This window comes from Chiloscyllium punctatum, chromosome 49, assembly GCF_047496795.1.
Source record: "Chiloscyllium punctatum isolate Juve2018m chromosome 49, sChiPun1.3, whole genome shotgun sequence".
Lineage (NCBI taxonomy): Eukaryota > Metazoa > Chordata > Chondrichthyes > Orectolobiformes > Hemiscylliidae > Chiloscyllium > Chiloscyllium punctatum.
Window position 1 is genome coordinate 52,196,962 of NC_092787.1, and position 19,520 is coordinate 52,216,481.

General features: G+C 41.2%; 1 long non-coding RNA gene across 1 annotated transcript in view; it reads left to right on the forward strand.

Moving 5' to 3' along the window:
- The first annotated feature begins 1,354 nt into the window (after window positions 1-1,354).
- Window positions 1,355-19,520, forward strand: part of LOC140469463 (uncharacterized) — an 89,312-nt gene continuing 71,146 nt past the window's right edge. The window contains exon 1 of the long non-coding RNA XR_011956119.1: window positions 1,355-1,437. This is a non-coding gene — a long non-coding RNA (uncharacterized lncRNA). The remainder of the gene's footprint in view (window positions 1,438-19,520) is intronic.

Consider the following 19,520-nt stretch of genomic DNA (forward strand, 5'->3'; position numbering starts at 1 on the left):
TGCAGTCTCAATCAATGGGTGGGAATCAGATAGCTTTCCAGTCAGATCTGGAGTCAGGCAGGGCTGCCTTCTCTCTTCTGCCTTGTTTGTGTGCCGCATAGAGCCATTTACCGAGTCCATCAGGAACGAGCCTGAGAGGGGTGACTATTCCTGGCAGCGGGGGCCTACAGGTTAAGGCCTCCCTGTACGTGGATGACATCGCCGTTTTCTGCTCGGATCCGCTGTCCGTGCACAGACTCATGTGCATATATGACCAGTTCGAACGGGCCTCAGGGGCCAAGATAAACCGAGGCAATGACCACCTCCAGCACAAGAGCATCTAACCATCCCTTTTGATATTTAATGGCATCACCATGGCAGAACATTCCACAATCAATATCCTGGAAGTTACCATTGACCAGAAACTACACTGGACATGTAACATAGATATAGTGGTTACAAAAGTAGGTCTTAGTCTATGAATTCTGCAGCAAGTAACTCACCTTCTGTCCCTCTAATGGTTGTTCATATGATCTAGGGCAAAGCAATTGGCTTGACTGACATTCTATCCACCAACTTCTACTGTACATTTACTCCTTTCACCATCAATATACAGCAGCAGTAGGTGCCATCTTTAAGATGTACTGAAATAACTAACCCTGTATCCTTTGTTAGCACCTTCCAAACCTACAAACTCCTCCATCCCAAAGGACAAAAGCAGCAGATGCCTGGGAATGCCACCATCACCTCTAAGTCACACATCAATGTGACTTGGAACTATGTTGCTATCGCTTCAATGTCACTGGGTCAAATTGCTGCAACTCTCCTAACGAGCAGCATTGAATGTCATTACACTCAAAGGACTGCAGCAGGAAGCTCATTACCACCTTCTTCAGGATAATTAGAGATGGATAATAAATGCTGGCCTAGCCATCGATGCCCATGAATGAATAGAGAAAACCCTAAATTACTTCAGATCTGTATCCATGCAGTGAAGTGTTGTGTATGTTTGAGAGGCACAAATGAGTAATTGTACAAATCTACTTTTACACTGTATATCGATTCATGTAGCAGATTGCACTGCTAATCTTTTTTTTCCCTTGAATGCTTCTCCTGCTTTGCACATAATGTTCAGAGAATGAAATTTGCAAGCTGGAAGTTACACAATTATTTCACAAAAGCAATTGTCTGCTCAGTTTGAAAACTGCAAAGAACACTCTGAATTCATTGAGCTAAGATCAGGCGGCAAAGTTGGGAAGTTTGCACAATAAATTGGTTCTCTCTTCCCCCACCTCTCCAACCATAACTCCACCCCATTTAGATACAGTGCACGCCATCTACTGATGAGTATTTCATTTGCTCGTTTTGAATAATACCCCAGGCAATATTGACGCACAGACGGACATACCACGAAACAATGGAGGAATTAACATAAGGAACTGGAGGTAAGAAGTTAAGGTAAGTAATTCAAATGTAGAATAACTTTTTATCTGTTTCCTCCTGAAATACATGCAAGGTTCTCAGTAACCTAAGATGCAATTACAACACTTATGCAAAGTGATCCATTGAACATATTTTAACATAACACAATGAGCAATCAGGCAAATGCTTACTTTTCCACATGGAATAGCATGATGTCGATGCAAAGTGCTAGTCAGTGACATTGTACTCTGAATGTCGACTGTGAGCTCACTTAATCAAAGTAACTTTGAAGGTAATGGCTAATGTCCATCATACAATACAATAGCCACTGACATTCCATGTTTTCCTCTCTAGGGGAGTTACGTTGAAACTTTTCATTCCAGCAAATAACCTTTTCTGGTTAGTGATAAAATGCACGAAAGAATGGCTATTGTTGTGGAATTTGTTCCGTATAAAGCTTCAATGTTTCGCAGTTGGCTTCCACCCTCCCCTCCTTGACCTATCACCTTCATCTCCTCCCCCACTCACCCATTGTACTCTATGCTACTCTCTCCCCACCCCCACCCTTCTCTAGCTTATCTCTCCCTGCTTCAGGCTTACTGCCTTTATTCCTGATGAAGGGCTTTTGCCCGAAACGTTGATTTCGCTGCTCGTTGGATGCTGCCTGAACTGCTGTGCTCTTCCAGCACCACTAATCCAGAATACAGTATGCGTTGATAATCAAGTTGGGCTGCATGCAGTGTCGGTGACTTTTCTAGAATGAAATCCAAGAAACTTTCAATGGTGCAAATATATTTCCACACTATATCTTGGGATACAAATGATTCCCACTCATCAATTCAATCTGTCTTGAGGCTTTCCTGTGTTTGGAGTGATTCAGAAGTTCAGGTTGAAGGGAAGAAAAAAAAAGTGTGTTGATTGCTTTACAAGATTTTGAAAAGTTCAGTTTTTAGCATTGTTGCACTGATAACACTTCTGACAAACCGATGAAGCTCTCTAAATGTCTACTTTGGTACAGCTTTGTCTCATTATCCACGTGACCTCATTTCCTGGGCACTTAAGAACAGTACTTTCTCCAAAGCATTTGTTATCCTGATTTCATACCCACTCAAGTCTTTTCTATTACGTTCAGTTGATTTGAATTTGATTTCACCGTAGTATTGCAAACCTCCTTGTTTTCAGCTTTTGTAACTCTCCATTATTTAGTAATGATGATCAGCTGAGCTGTGTGACTTGCTAAGCCTGGATTGAACACAACAGTTCAGCAACCTTTTACAATTCTTTTTTGTAACGTCAAGACCCACTATGCTTTCATTTAAACAGTTTATTTTTTAAGACAGCATGTTGGAAATTTGTGTCCTAATGCGGCCTCAGAAAGCATGTTCAAATGATTCATTTGACAATGCAAGCACATATTCACACGTAAGTCTGATGCACTTATCAAAAAACAATCTCTTTTGCGCAGCATTTCAGTGTGAAAGACTTGTGAGCCATACAATTGAAAATTATCATTTTCAGAAATTATGGCTTTTTGTGAGGTTTAAACAAGAACAGCACCCACAGGAACCCTGTCTACCTGCTATGCTTGGCATGTGCCGTCGCGGTAGTTTCACAATGACCCACTGTCTTCATTCAGCAAGAATCACTTGACTCCAATAAATGAATGCTGCATGCATCAGCAAAATTGACCTCATACTGTGTTTCATCAGATAAAAGACACAGTTTAGACATACATAATCATTGCTCATTCCATCCTCCATTTATTTGAGATCCCCTGCTTATTTTTTCCATCTAATTTCACAAAGATGATGAATCTGGTTAGATTATAGGTGACAGACACAGTTCCATAATTTAGAGCTTAAAAATGTGTTGTTGGAAAAGCGCAGCAGGTCAGGCAGCTTCCAAGGAGCAGGAGAATCGACGTTTCCGGCATAAGCCTTTCTTCAGGTTGGCTTATGCCGGAAACGTCGATTCTCCTGCTCCTTGGATGCTGCCTGACCTGCTGCGCTTTTCCAGCAACACATTTTTAAGCTCTGATCTCCAGCATCTGCAGTCCTCACTTTCTCAGAGTTCCATAATTAGCAAGAAAATGAAACTTATGCAGAAACTGAGTGTGAAATTTAAAGTATGATTGGAGGGCCATTGAAAAATTCGAGATTGCGTGTCACCTTGTTTTCTGCAATTGGCGGTTAATTTATAAATGTGGCGTGGGTGTGGCAAATTTAAACTGGGCTGCATCACATTTGTTGCATAAAGTAGATTTTAATTCAGATAGTGCTAGAGTGCCTTAGAGGATATGTGCAGCTTAATGCACTGAGCACAAGGAATGGGAAACTGAAAAGCGAGGAAATGGAAGCTCTTCATTAATGTGTCTTCCAACACAGATACCATGATTTATGCTTTTGAAAAATGTATATTTACAAAGAAACAAAAATAATCCCCAGACACACTCCAGGAAAGGTCAAAGCTAGCAGCTGAAATTAGCAGCGAAGGCCTTGTGATATTATCACTAGCGCCCCTGGGGAGTTGGGTTTGCATCTCACTAGGCAGATGGTGGAATTTGAAATTTAAAAAACGTCTGAAATTAAGAGTCTAATGACGGCCATGCAACTGTTGCTGATTGTCGATGGAAAAAAAAGAAACATCTGGTTCACTAATCTCCTTCAGGGAAGGAAGGCTGCTGCACTTATCCTGGTTTGCAAAATGGCTGATTCTTAACTACCCTCTTGCTTTGCCAGTTAGGAATGGACAATAACTGTTGGCCTGGCCACTGATGGCTGCATCCTGTGAATGGATTAATAAAAACAAAAACTAAGTTCAGAAGAGAAAGCAGATGGGTCCAATATATAAACATCCTGTCTCCACTGAGAGGCTAAAAGAAGAAGCAAATGATACATATTCCCACTCATTTGGGAAAAGATGTGAAAGATTCAGGAAGAGGAGTTGAGAATACAACCAGTTAAATCTAAACTTTGCACTGCCTGGAAGGTTAAACCTGTGTTAATTAGTTTAATCATTGTGACAGTGGTGTTTGTTATATGATTTTCTTTGTCAGTGAAGTTGAAATCTACACAGCTATGACAATGTATATTCATTTGTTAATTCCAGTAAGGCAGCTTTACAATTTAAGTCCAGCTTTATTTCACTGCAAAGTTACTCAGCCTGCATTGTACTGAATGGTAACTGCAGGTCTGAGAATGTGCATGATGATCATAATTAAAACATTTGTGTAGCAATGGAGTCTATATGTTAAAGAGCTGAATCATGTGTGTTTATGAATAAGCAAGTAAATTTAAGATGGTCCTGCATCATATTTGCTGCTGGAGAGATCTAAGGCTGAAATGCTGAGAAATATTTCAGGCAGTCTCTGTAACTGTACCACTTAAATGGCTTCCCACAATCAATGACAATCAATATAGGGCCAGTTCTTGTGGCAACACAGCAATACAAGTACATGATGCTTCTGTCACTGATGGGTGATGTAGTATTTGTAACAAGGTCAGCCAGGTGGACCTCATAGAATATGAGTTACCTGATTGGGGATGATAATCTGATCCAGTCAAGGAGCCCCAGCTGACAAATATAAACAAAAGTGTCAGAGGTTCTTTTTACTCTGAGAACTGGCTGTGATAGGGATGGATCAGTGTCAAGGAATCTTCATCAGTAAATTAAGGGTGACTTGGTGACAGGATACTATGTCTGTGGAGTTATTTCAGATGTCTTTGCAACAATGCATTTTTTTAACATTTGTTCATGAGATGTGGGTTTCACTAACTGGGCCAGCATTCATTGTCCATTTTAACTGCCCGTGCTGCAGTGAGCCAATTGTAGTCCATTTGATGAAGGTAGACCCATATTGAAATTAGAAAGGCAAATCTAGTCTTTTGGCTCAACAACAGTGACACAACATTTTGGAAAGTGCTGTAGAAGGAGTTTAGATTAGATTAGTTACAGTGTGGAAACAGGCCCTTCAGCCCACCAAGTCCACACTGACCCGCCGAAGCGCAACCCACCCAGACCCATTCTCCTACATTTACCCCTCCACCTAACACTACGGGCAACTTAGCTTGGCCTATTCACCTAACCTGCACATTTTTGGACTGTGGGAGGAAACCGGAGCACCCGGATGAAACCCATGCAGACACGGGGAGAATGTGCAAACTCCACACAGTCAGTTGCCTGAGGCTGGAATTGAACCCAGGTCTCTGGCGCTGTGAGGCAGCAGTGCTAACCACTGTGCCACCGTGAGTTTTGCTGAATTTCTGCAGTGCATCATGCAAATGGTGACTGATGTGACACAAATGTTACTTGTCACTGTTCAGCTTGAACCTGGATATTGTTTAGTTCTTGCTGTTGTTACACGTCACTGAGGAAATTTATTGGAAATCAAGCCCCGTATTCCCAGGGTCATTGCAAAAGTTAAACACTTTAAAAAGCAAACATAATTCCCCAAATTAGCATCTTCCAAGTGGAGGTCGACTGTAACGAAAGATACGTTTCAGTACTGAACAAGAATGATTACTTTATTACAAATAAATAGATTCTAACTAACATTCAACTATGAACTATTAACACATAAATCTACTAGTAAAAGTTTTAACCCCACCCCCTCTCTGCATACTTACATGATGACAGGAAAAATAAAACATAGCTGTTATGGGTGAAAGGCAAAATTGAGAAGGCAGTACAGTCCACAAAGTTTGCTGACATGGTCTGTTAGTTCATCAGAACAATGTTTCTCGATTTTCCTTCTCCCAATATTTTCACCTGCTTGCAGGAGGTACAGGGTGACTGCTTCCCACTTATAAAAGTCTTTCAAAAGGTCTGGACTGTGTTGAGAGACTTAAGGAGATTTATTTTCACAGTGAGTGTTGGAAATCTGTGCCTGAAAGAATGGTTGAAGTGGGAGCCATTATAACATTTAAGAAATATTAAGAAGCATTAAGTTGGAATGCATGCAAAGCTGTGGGCCAGGTTCTGGCAAATGGGATTAGAACAGAGCAGTGCTTGATGACTGTCGCAGACCCAATGGGCTGAAGGGTCTCCTTCTGAGTTTAATAATCTATGACCACATGGAAATGACTCTGTGACTTATCAATAAACAGCCACAGCTTACTGTAACCGGAAAGTGGGGGGAAAAAAGGTTTGAGATTTTTGTTTTACTACAGAACAAAACAGTTCTTTCTCCTCCAGAAATCTAATTTCTTTTTGACAAAGTATTCACCTCTGCACCCCTCAAGATATTGATCTGCCTGGGAACCAATCACATATAGCTGTTGGCAGGTAAAGGCATTTGACATTAATAACTGGTTATAAGTCCACAGACCAATCAGCTACTTTTTTTAAGTAAAAGCTCAATTGAAACACATTGCTTGGCTCCAGCTCTTATGCGAACCAGGCTTTGACTCCTGCTTGAACAAGTAGCTGTGTAAACAGTACTATAATGAGGGTCAGATTATTTGCTTTTTAAAAGAAGTACAACACCCTTTCCACAATCCTAGTTTTCTTTGAAACAATTCTGCCCCTCTATCAGTGCACAATATAAAATGCAGATAAAATAAACAGATAGCCTTTTTCCGCTTTATTTGGAAACAGGACTATTTCACTATCAAAGGGTCCTGAACATTGTGCAATCATTGATGAACATTCTCACTTCTGAGCTTCTTGTGAAGGGAAGGTCACTGAGGAAGCAGGTGTAGATGGATGGGCATATATCAGTAACCTGGGGAACTCTAGCAGAGATGTTCTGGAGCTGAGATGACTGATCTCCGACACCACAACCATCTACTTTTTTGTGCAGCATAGTTCCAAGTAGTGGAGAGTTTTCCCTCTGAGTCCCCTTTAATATAGGTTTGTTGGGACTCTTTGATGCCATACTTGGTCAGATGGCTGCCTTCATGTCAAGGGTGGCTGAACTCCACTTCATCACAATCTTCAGTGGGGGTCTCAACAGAAGCACATGGATCACCTCGCACTATCTTCATTCAATGCTGGTACACATGCCACATTGCCCTTGCTCCAGTTCAGGGATAGAGACAAAAAAAACTGCAGATGCTGGAATCCAAGATAGACAAGCAGGAGACTGGAAGAAGACAGCAAGCCAGGCAGCATTAGGAGGTGGAGAAGTCAACACTTTGGGTGTAACCCTTCTTCAGAACTTCTACCTGAAACATTGATTTTCCCACTTCCTGATGGTGCCAAGCTTGCTGTGTTCTTCCAGCCTCCTACTTGTCTACCTTGTTCCAACTCAAGCAGTGCACCCTTCAGTCGGCCCATCTAAGGAATTAACTACAAGAGATGAGGACCATTTTGTTGGTCCCTCCAGAAGCTCAACTGCATTTGAGTTATATGTAAGGCTCACAAAGTTAGAGACAAGAAGCAAAGAAGTAAAGGGTAGCAAAACAAGTCACAAAACCCTATGATCAGTTTCATTTAGAACAGTTTGTAACCTTTTTTTTATAAGAACAGTCTCTGCTGTATTATTTAGTAGTGCTGGATGTTTGTTTTATATCGCAGTGATTTACATACCATATTGATGAAGCAGCCATAGAGAGGTGATAACATAGTGGTAATGTCACTAGCCTAGTAATCCAGAGACCAAGGATTATGTCGAGGGAATGGGGCCAAATCCAAGCAAGGTAGATGATGAAATTTAAATTCAATCAATAAACTTAGATGAAAAGGTCTTTTAAAGTTCACATAACCATTATCCTCCATGGAGGACATGTTCCAAAATTGGGAAAGCTTTCTGATAGTCTAGGCAATCGAGAGTTTGATATAGTTACATCCCCAGAATATAACCTTGCACACAATCACTCAGACAACACCATCCCCATCTGTTCTAACCCTCTGGCAGGTCAGGCCCAGCAGAAGTGGTGACACAACAGTATAGTTGGCAGGGAGTTGCTCTGGGTGTCTACACAGGAGATACGAGATCTCATCAGACTAGACAGAGCTTAGCACTACTCAAGTAATTCTTCCAGAACTGTTGCTTTACAAAACCCTTTCCTCAAGTTTTGTTTTTCCCCTTTAGTTAACTCATTATACACTCCTATATACATTATGTCATACTTAGCACATCCTCTTTTCCCACATGTCTCTGAATTCACAAATTCCAGCAGTCTGCTCATTTTGTAATTCTCTCAGAAAGCCTTCATTTTGGACTTGAAGACTACGAGGTTCTTGGCTTGAGGATTGTTGTCTTTGATTCCATCTTCTCCATCATTACTTGGCTGGAGGATTATTTATTTTAGGGATGTTCATCACAGCAGACATCATTCTCTGTAGATGTTTATTTGATGTGGATATTGATGTAAATGCTTTGATCTCATGAGTGTCCATCATCGTAAAAATGCATACTGGTTAAAAAAAAAGTCATTTCATGTGGTGTCCTGGATTTCTTAATCAGGCAACTTGTTTCCAGTTGGAAGAAATTGACCTTTTTTTCAGTTCGAGCAGGCAATTTCTTCTCTAGGACCATATCCTGGATAAGAAGCTTACTTGCATTGAATTTTTGATCGTGTTGAGTTTCTGGTGAAGGAGAATCTCCACAAAGACATGCAGAATGTTACCTCTATTTCTCTGTGACACTTGCCCCTTAGTGTGATGTTGATGGATGGATCTCCAGTTCCTCTTGGAATGCCTGGGGAATCACTTCTAGTGGAGATATAACTTCCACTGTGGGTTTCTATGCTGTTTAAAGTTCTACTGTGTATGTGTGTACCCTGTAGTAATTTCATTGTTTTGTAACTGTTTTAAGCACTGTATTTTGTGTCGATATAATTTCAACATTGCTTTGAATCTGATGCTTAGAAAGATGGCATTCCTGTAATCAGGAATGCTGTTTAATTTTAATAGACTGTGAAGTTTGCAAATACCTTCACAGCTGTACTTTTTAATTACCAGTCTTGGTTAATTCTGCATTAAATTATTCTAGGAAAGTCTTAAAGTTGTATTCATTGGTTGCTATGTAATGATTTACTGCTTCTGGCTTTCCTCTTGCAAAGCAAATATGCTTTAAGAAATATTTCAGCGTTTATAATTCTGGATTGTAGAAATTTTCTCTTGACAAAGAATTTAAAGTCATTTTTTTAACGTTTCAATATTTGTAAATTCTCTAAAATAATTCGGAATACGTTTCAGCACAATAGTCCCAGTGTTAAGAATCAAAATGGAGAATTGTCACAATTTTAGCTCGCTCATGGGGAATTTCCCAACATTTCTTTACTAAACAATGGCTTTGGACCAATTTTCCTTTTTCCTTACGAAGATTCATGCTTTCTTTCCCTCATCATGTATATCATGTACTTTTGCTCTTTTCATCAAGAATTTATTTTCGGGTATCTTAATGCACTTTTTCATGCCTCTGAAACACTTTATTGGTCATATACTTCTGAAGTGCACTTAATTATATTTAAATTTGTTTCCAGTCTTTCCAGCTGTGTCTCAACTTGAAGTTCTAACCTTGTTTTGAATGGTTGCAGCTGACACTTATGTTGCCCATTCACAATTTTGACTGTACTTATTTTACCACTGAGTAATCCCCTTTTATTTTTCCAGCCATACAACATTGAGTGTGTGTTACAGTTTCATAGTTGGTTTCTTCTGGACTTTACGTAATGGTTCCTGCTATTGCCAGCACATCATGATATGATCCCTGGATAGCAATCACTGGTGGCCTGTGGTTGCGATGGTGTGCTTGCATTAATCCTCCCTCTCAGGGTAGTCTAAGGGGCTATTTGATACAGAGAATGGACCATAAATCATTCTCTGTATAAGTGGTTCTTATCTTATGTGTTGTTAATTACATGATGTAACTATATACAGGTTGCATTAACTCTAAGGGATATTAACTATTAACTGTTACTAATAAGACATAGACATGATGCAGGTGTCCAGCAGAGGAAGTAGTGGAGGCAGGTAGAATTACAACATTTAAAAGCCATTTGAATGGTACATGAGTAAGAAGAGTTGAGAGGGATATGGGCCAAATGCTGGCAAATAGGACTGGATCAGCTTAGGATATCTGGTCAGCACAGATGAGTTGGACCGAAGAGTCTGTTTCCATGCTGTACATCCCTATGACTCTATGACACCAGGGCACCATGCCATACTCCTTTACAATTTCTACCAGAGTCCATGAGATCTTATCAAGCAAGGTAGAGCTTGGCAGAGCTCAAACGTCAACCTTTTTAGAACAAGTACAACAGAGGGCATTCTAGAAGCAGCACCAGGCATACCTAAAAATGAGGTGGTAATATAGTGAATCCAGAACAGAGGCCCAATCACATGCTACATTGCATAAGCATCATGTGACAGATAGAGCCAAGTGATATCCAAGCAATGGATTAGCTCTCCTGTACTGCTACATCCAATCCTGAATGATGGTGGATAATTAAATAATAAGTAGGTCAACGAGGATCCACAAATATCTCTTGGCATAGTCAGGACTGAGTAGGAAAGAAAACAAGAGATTTTCAGCTGATACAGAGGGAAAAAAAGTCAGTGGAAACCTGAACTTAAGAAAACAGTTAGGAGAGGGAAGAGGCAAAACACCACTGGATAAAATTAATAGAATCTCAAGATGTGATGGAGGCTGGTGACCACAGGGATCAATGCAGCTATATAATTGTGAGAAAATGATAAGTAAGTTTGCAGTTGTCACAAAGATTGGCTGGGTGGTTAGTAGTGAGGAAGAAGGTCTGAGTTTACAGGATGATATGGATGGGTTGGTCAATTAGGCAGAGCAGTGGCAGATGGAACTTAACTATAAAAGTGTGAAGTGATGATGCATATTGGAAGAAGCATCAAGGCAAGGGAGTACTCAATGATTGGCAGGACATGAGGAAGCTCAGAGGAACAGAGGGAGTTTGGACCATGATGGCATCAGGACAGGGTTCAGACAGTGGTTAAGGTGGCATACAGGACAGTTGCGTTTATCTATCATGGCATAGATGGAAGACCAGGGAGTGTAAGTTGGAGCTGTATAAAACTTTGGTTAGGTCACAGTTGGAGTACTTGTGCAGTACTGATTACCACATAGTAGGAATGATCAAAGTTTGTGGGAAGATTTGTAGCCCAGGTGCTCATTGTTGTGGTTCTGTTCGCCGAGCTGGGAATTTGTGTTGCAGACATTTCGTCCCCTGTCTAGGTGACATCCTCAGTGCTTGGGAGCCTCCTGTGAAGCGCTTCTGTGATCTTTCCTCCGGCATTTATAGTAGTTTGTCTCTGCCGCTTCCGGTTATCAGTTCCAGCTGTCCACTGTAGTGGCCGGTATATTGGGTCCAGGTCGATGTGCTTATTGATTGAATCTGTGGATGAGTGCCATGCTCTAGGAATTCCCTGGCTGTTCTCTGTTTGGCTTGCCCTATAATGGTAATGTTGTCCCAGTCGAATTCATGTTGCTTGTCATCTGTGTGTGTGGCTACTAAGGATAGCTGGTCGTGTCGTTTCGTGGCTAGTTGGTGTTAATGGATACGGATCGTTAGCTGTCTTCCTGTTTGTCCTATGTAGTGTTTTGTGCAGTCCTTGCATGGGATTTCGTACACTACATTGGTTTTGCTCATGTTGGGTATCGGGTCCTTCGTTCTGGTGAGTTGTTGTCTGAGAGTGGCTGTTGGTTTGTGTGCTGTTATTAGTCCTAGTGGTCACAGTAGTCTGGCTGTCAGTTCTGAAATGCTCCTGATGTATGGTAATGTGGCTAATCCTTTGGGTTGCGGCATGTCCTCATTCCGTTGTCTTTCTCTTAGGCGTCTGTTGATGAAATTGCGAGGGTATCCGTTTTTGGCGAATACATTGTATAGGTGTTCTTCTTCCTCTTTTTGCAGTTCTGGTGTGCTGCAGTGTGTTGAGGCCCTTTTGAACAGTGTCTTGATTCAACTTCTTTTGTGTGTGTTGGGGTGGTTGCTTTCGTGGTTCAGGACTTGGTCTGTGTGTGTGGCTTTCCTGTATACCTTTGTGGTGAATTCTCCATTCGGTGTTCTCTGGACCATCACGTCAAGGAATGGGAGTTAGTTGTCCTTTTCTGCCTCTCTAGTGAATCGGATTCCTGTGAGTGTGGCGTTGATGATCTGGTGTGTGTTCTCTATTTTTGTGTTTTTAATGATTACAAAGGTATCATCCACATATCTGACCCAGACTTTGGGTTGAATATGCGGTAAGACTCTGTTTGTTCTTATCTTTGCATTACCGCTTCTGCTATGAGTCCAGAGATGGGTGAACCCATGGGTGTGCTGTTGATTTGTTCATATATTTGGTTGTTGAATGTGAAGTGTGTTGTGAGGCACAGGTCCAGTAGTTTGAGTATGCAGACTTTGTTGATAGGTTCACCATCCTGTTGTCTGTTCTGTATGTCCAACAGGTTGGCTATTGTTTCTCTGGCTAGGGTTTTGTTGCTAGAGGTGAACAGTGCCGTTACATCGAATGAGACCATAGTTTCTTCCTTGTCTATGTGTATATTTCTGATGATGTCCAAGAATTCCTATGTTGACTGTGTGGAGTGTCTGGTTCCGCTGATCAGGTATTTCAGTTTCTGCTGTAGTTCTTTAGCCAGTTTGTGTGATGGTGTCCCTGATAGTGATACTATTGGTCTGAGTGGGATGTCTGGTTTGTGCACTTTAGGTAGTCCATAGAATCTGAGGGTGTTGTTGCTTTCAAGTTTCGTTGTTTGTAGGTCAAACCTGGTTATGTCTCTTTTTTGTAGGTTCCTCAGTGTGTTGTTTATCCTATTAGTGAGCTGTGGGGTCAACCTCCCTCTTTTGGTAGGTGTTGGTATCTGCAAGTAGTTGTTGCGCTTTTTGGATGTACTCTGCTTTGTCCAGGATGACCGTCATTCTGCCTTTGTCTGCTGGCAGTATGATTATGTTCTTATCGTTTCTTAGTGATTTTAGTGTGTCCCTCTCCTTGGTGTTGAGGTTATGTGTTTGTCTTTTCCTTATTATCAGAGGTACGATACTTTGTCTCACTGTTTGTTTTGTCTCTTCTGTCATTGTTCCTGAGTGTGCATTCTAGTGCTGCTTGGAAGTCTGCTGTTTTGGCATCCCTGTGGTTGTAGTTGGACCTGTGCCTCACAACACACTTCACATTCAACAACCAAATATATGAACAAATCAACGGCACCCATCTCTGGACCCATAGCAGAAGCGGTAATGCAAAGATAAGAACAAACAGTCAACCAAAATTGAACAAAAATTCAACCCAAACTCTGGGTCAGATATGTGGATGATACCTTTGTAATCATTAAAAACACAGAAATAGAGAACACAAACCAGATCATCAATGCCACACTCACAGGAATCCGATTCACTAGAGAGGAAGAAAAGGACAACCAACTCCTATTCCTACACGTGATGGTACAGAGAATACCGAATGGAGAATTCACCACAAAGGTATACAGGAAAGCCACACACACAGACCAAGTCCTGAACTATGAAAGCAACCACCCCAACACACACAAAAGAAGTTGAATCAAGACACTGTTCAAAAGGGCCTCAACACACTGCAGTACACCAGAACTGCAAAAAGAGGAAGAAGAACACCTATACAATGTATTCACTAAAAACGGATACCCCCGCAATTTCATCAACAGATGCCTGAGGGAAAGACAACGGAACGAGGACATGCCACAACCCAAAGGACTAGCCACACTACCATACATCAAGAACATTTCTAAACTGACAGCCAGACTACTACAACCACTAGGACTCATAACAGAACCCAACCCACAGCCACTCTCAGACAACAACTCACCAGAAGGAAGGACCCAATACCCAGCATGAGCAAAACCAATGTAGTGTACAAAATCCCATGCAAGAACTGCACAAACACTACATAGGACAAACAGGAAGACAGCTAACGATCCGTATCCATGAACACCAACTAGCCATGAAACGACACGACCAGCTATCCTTAGTAGCCACACACACAGATGACAAGCAACATGAGTTCAACTGGGACAACACTACTATTATAGGACAAGCCAAACAGAGAACAGCCAGGGAATTCCTAGAGGCATGGCACTCATCCACAGATTCAATCAATAAGCACATCGACCTGGATCCAATATACCGACCACTGCAGCGGACAGCTGGAACTGACAACTGGAAGCGGCAGAGACAAACCACTATAAATGCCGGAGGAAAGATCACAGAAGCGCTTCACAGGAGGCTCCCAAGCGCTGAGGATGTCACCTAGACAGGGGACGAAACGTCTGCAACACAAATTCCCAGCTCGGCGAATAGAACCACAACAGTAGGAATGATGTGATCGCACTGTGGAGATACAGAGGAGATTCACAAGGATATTGCGCAGGATGAAGCATTTTCGATACGGAGAGAGTTTGTATTGACTTGGTTTGTTTTCTTTAGAGCAGGGAAGGTTGAGGGGGAGACATGACTGAGGCGTATAAGATTTTCAAACAGATTTTGGTGTTGGCACCAATCTCTGAGAATAGAGAAGAGGCTGTCAATGCATAATTAACACAAATGAACAGGACAGAAGACTGAAGACAGGAATGGTCAGAGTTTGTGGTTTGGATAACACCCAGTTCCATTGTTGGGGAGGTGTCAAAGCAAACCTGTTGTTTTAATGAAATCAGAAAAGGAAGTCTTTGGGGATTCTGTGCCGTATGGATTGATGCGAATCAAGTAAGGGTAGGCACATAGATAAGTCTTTTCAGTGGTAATCATGTATGCAGACTTATGAAGGTTTATAATGTCTGATGAATGTGACTCGAGTTGAACTGTTGAGATAAGAAGTGAATGATTCCTCCAAAGTGAAGGCTAAAGTGGAAAAAACTGAGAGGTCTCACATGATTCCACGTTTGTTTGGGAAAGAACAAGAGTGCTTATAACTGTTGGAATGGAGAAGATGTGACAGTTTACATACACAGACCTACCACAAACAGCCGTAAAGATAATGAGCAAGTAATCTGCTGAGTTATAAAAATTATCCATCTTTGATTGTCTAAGAAAAATAGCTCTGATTTTTCTTTACCAGAGTGCTTAAGGTTACTGCTCAGAATTGCTGAACTGGTAAGCAAGAAAATAGACTCTAACTGAAAACATTCAGCAAATTTTCAGAAATAAATAATTTAATCGTTGATGTTCATAGTTCCTTGAAAGTGGAGTCCCAGGCAGACAGGAAAGTGAAGAAGGTGTTTAATATGCTTGTCTTTATCTGCTAGTGCATTGTGTATAGGAGTTGGGTAGTCATCTTGTTGTTGCAGTTCTGTTCGCCACGCTGGGAATTTGTGCTGCAGACGTTTCGTCCCCTGTCTAGGTGACATCCTCAGCCTCCTGTGAAGTGCTTCTGTGTTGTTTCCTCCGGCATTATAGTGGTTTGTCTCTGCCACTTTCGATTGTCAGTTCCAGCTGTCCGCTGCAGTGGTCGGTATATTGGGTCCAGGTCAATGTGTTTATTGATAGAATCTGTGGATGAGTGCCATGCCTCTAGGAATTCCCTGGCTGTTCTCTGTTTGGCTTGACCTATAATAGTAGCGTTGTCCCAGTCAAACTCATGTTGCTTGTCATCTGTGTGTGTGGCTACTAAGGATAGCTGGTCGTGTCGTTTCGTGGCTAGTTGGTGTTCATGGATACGAATCGTTAGCTGTCTTCCTGTTTGTCTTAATGTAATGTTTTGTGCAGTCCTTGCATGGGATTTTGTACACTACGTTGGTTTTGCTCATGCTGGGTATCGGGTCCTTTGTCATGGTGAGTTGTTGTCTGAGAGTGGCTGTTGGTTTGTGTGCTGTTATGAGTCCTAGTGGTCGCAATAGTCTGGCTGTCAGTTTGGAAATGCTGTGGATGTATGGTAATGTGGCTAATCATTTGGGTTATGGCATGTCCTCATTCTGTTGTCTTTCCCTGAGGCATCTGTTGATGAAATTGCGGGGGTATCCGTTTTTGGCGAATACATTGTATAGGTGTTCTTCTTCCTCTTTTTGCAGTTCTGGTGTGCTGCAGTGTGTTGTGGCCCTTTTGAACAGTGTCTTGATTCAACTTCTTTTGTGTGTGTTGGGGTGGTTGCTTTCGTAGTTCAGGACTTGCTCTGTGTGTGTGGCTTTCCTGTATACCTTTGTGGTGAATTCTCCATTCGGTGTTCTCTGTACCATCACGTCGAGGAATGGGAGTTGGTTGTCCTTTTCTTCCTCTCCAGTGAATCGGATTCCTGTGAGTGTGGCATTGATGATCCAGAGTATGTTCTCTATTTCTGTGTTTTTAATGATTACAAAAGTATCATCCACATATCTGACCCAGAGTTTGGGTTGAATTTGCGGTAAGACTGTTTGTTCTAATCTTTGCATTACAGCTTCTGCTCTGAGTCCAGAGATGGGTGAGCCCATGGGTGTGCTGTTGATTTGTTCATATATTTGGTTGTTGAATGTGAAGTGTGTTGTGAGGCATAGGTCCAGCAGTTTGAGTATGCAGACTTTGTTGATAGGTTCCCCGTCTTGTTGTCTGTTCTGTATGTCCAGCAGGTTGGCTATTGTTTCTCTGGCTAGGGTTTTGTCAATAGAGGTGAACATCGAATGAGACCATAGTTTCTTCCTTGTCTATGTGTATATTTCTGATGATGTCCACAAGTCATCTTGTGGCTGTACAGGATCTTGGTTAGGCCACTTTTGGAATATTGCATGTAATTGTGGTCTCCCTGCTTTAGGAAGGATGTTGTGAAGCTTGAAAGGGTTCAGAAAAGATTTACAAGAATGTTGCCAAGGTTGGAGGGTTTCAGCTATAAGGAGAGGCTGAATAGATTGGCTAATCTTCCTGAAGTATCGGAAGCTGAGGGGTGACCTGAGAGGTTTATAAATTCATGAGGGGCATAGATAATTAGACAATGTATTTTCCCTGGGGTGGGGGAGTCCAGTATTAGAGGGCATAGCTTTACGGTAAGGAGTGAAAGATTTAAAAGGGACCTAAGGGACAACGTTTTCACCCAGAGGGAATTTGTACACTACGTTGGTTTTGCTCATGCTGGGTATCGGGTCCTTTGTCATGGTGAGTTGTTGTCTGAGAGTGGCTGTTGGTTTGTGCTGTTATGAGTCCTAGTGGTCGCAGTAGTCTGGCTGTCAGTTCAGAAATGTTCTTGATGTATGGTAATGTGGCTAATCCTTTGGGTTGTGGCACGTCCTCATTCCGTTGTCTTTCCCTGAGGCATCTGTTGATGAAATTGCGGGGGTATCTGTTTTTGGCGAATACATTGTATAGGTGTTCTTCTTCCTCTTTTTGCAGTTCTGGTGTGCTGCAGTGTGTTGTGGCCCTTTTGAACAGTGTCTTGATTCAACTTCTTTTGTGTGTGTTGGGGTGGTTGCTTTCGTAGTTCAGGACTTGGTCTGTGTGTGCATGAATGGAATGAGCTGCCAGAGGTCGTAGTGGAGGCTGGTACAATTACAACATTTAAAAGGTAGCTGGATGGGTATTTGAATAAGAAAGATTTAGAGGGATATGGGTCAATTGCTGGCAAATGAGACCAGATTTATTCAGGATATCTGGTAGACATGGATGAGTTGGACTGAAGGATCTGCTGTACAGCTCTATGTCTCCATGTACAAAAGTTTATTTGCAAACAGCTCCTCAGGAATGTTCTCATGCATGCCATTTTAAGACCAGTGAGCAGAAAGGAGAATGTGCTTTGTTTCCTTTGCCCATCATGGTAACCCTTGTATTATGATGAATATTTTGGAAATGGTGAGCTTTTCAGTGAGCAGAAGCTACAGAGATCGTAATTCAAATGGGAAGACATGCCCTGTCAGCTGAGAGCTCAGGCAACAATGACTGCAATACCCCTATCCATTCAGTTGTTGGAAGACACCCAAGGTTTTGCTGTTATTTAGCGTAAACTTTACACTGTTAATATAATCCTATTATGATTTTGGCTCAAGTAATAAATAATATAAATCAATAAGCAATGCTTGGCAGTAAATATTAGTTTCCAAGTGAAGACAGGTGAATTCATGAGCTTTAAATGCCATCTCAGGGGAAAAATTGCAGCTCACTGTCAAACGAAAGATATCATATATCTCCTCATAGTGTTTTACTCCCAAATTATTCAGTATTGGTAGTGTTTCTTTATCTCTGAAACTTCCCCCGGGAGTTTTGTTGATATTTGTAAATCTGGATTCTTTCAGGAAACTGAACAAAATCCTCATTCAATGTAAACGAGATGAACGAATCAAAGAACTCCAGATGCTGGAGATCTGAAATAAACAAAAGCAAAAAAGACACTGGACTCAAAATGTTAACTCTATTTTCTCTTCACCGATGTGGAGATACTACAGCTTGAAGAAGCATATTTATGTACCATTTTTTTTACAAAGAAAGGTAGAGATAGATGTGTTGAGCAGTCTGTGAGCAGCTTGTAAGGCCTTGGGTCCTTTTGTTTAGAAGTTAGAACAATAGAAACAGCCTGAATGGGTGTGGTGGGGTGTGGGTGGGTCAACCTCTCACAGAACCAGGATTTTTAGTTTTAGCTTTCAGCAGTTGTTGGAGTCTTGAAGCTGGTTGTGGAAGCTATTATTCCTCTCAATGTTACAGTTAAAAAGTTGGGGTTCTCTTCTTGTTGCTCAAATTGCATGTGAGGCAATCTATTTTACTACATTTGCCTTACCCACGGATGTGTTTATGTGATGTTGCCATATTGCAACAGTTAATCAGCAGTAATTAATATATTTATTATTTTGCTAAGCATTTCGATGAAGTTACAGTTAAGCCAATGTTTCTCTTTTATTTTTATTTTGTCTGCATTTTAAAATACAGTCTGTAGTGTAAACATAATGTGTATTTTACTTAAAGTCAAATAGATTTGACCAAACAAATTGCATTTGGAATATTAAGCCTAACATCATAACACCTTTAAATTAAGAAAATGTTAGTCTGGTCCATCTTCTTAATATATTTTGAGGAGGTTTCATCTGGTCCACAGCAATGCTTCCATCCCTGCTGAGTTTCTTCAGTAATTTTAATTTTTGGTTAAGTTACTTCTGCTTTTATTCAATACATTATATGGCCACCCATGATTTTAGAGCCAGATATGTGCCATTCCAGGGGATATCTTGAAAAACATTGTAACCCTTTATTTCCTTTTAACTTATATTTAATATTTTGTATAAGTTTGTAAAACAC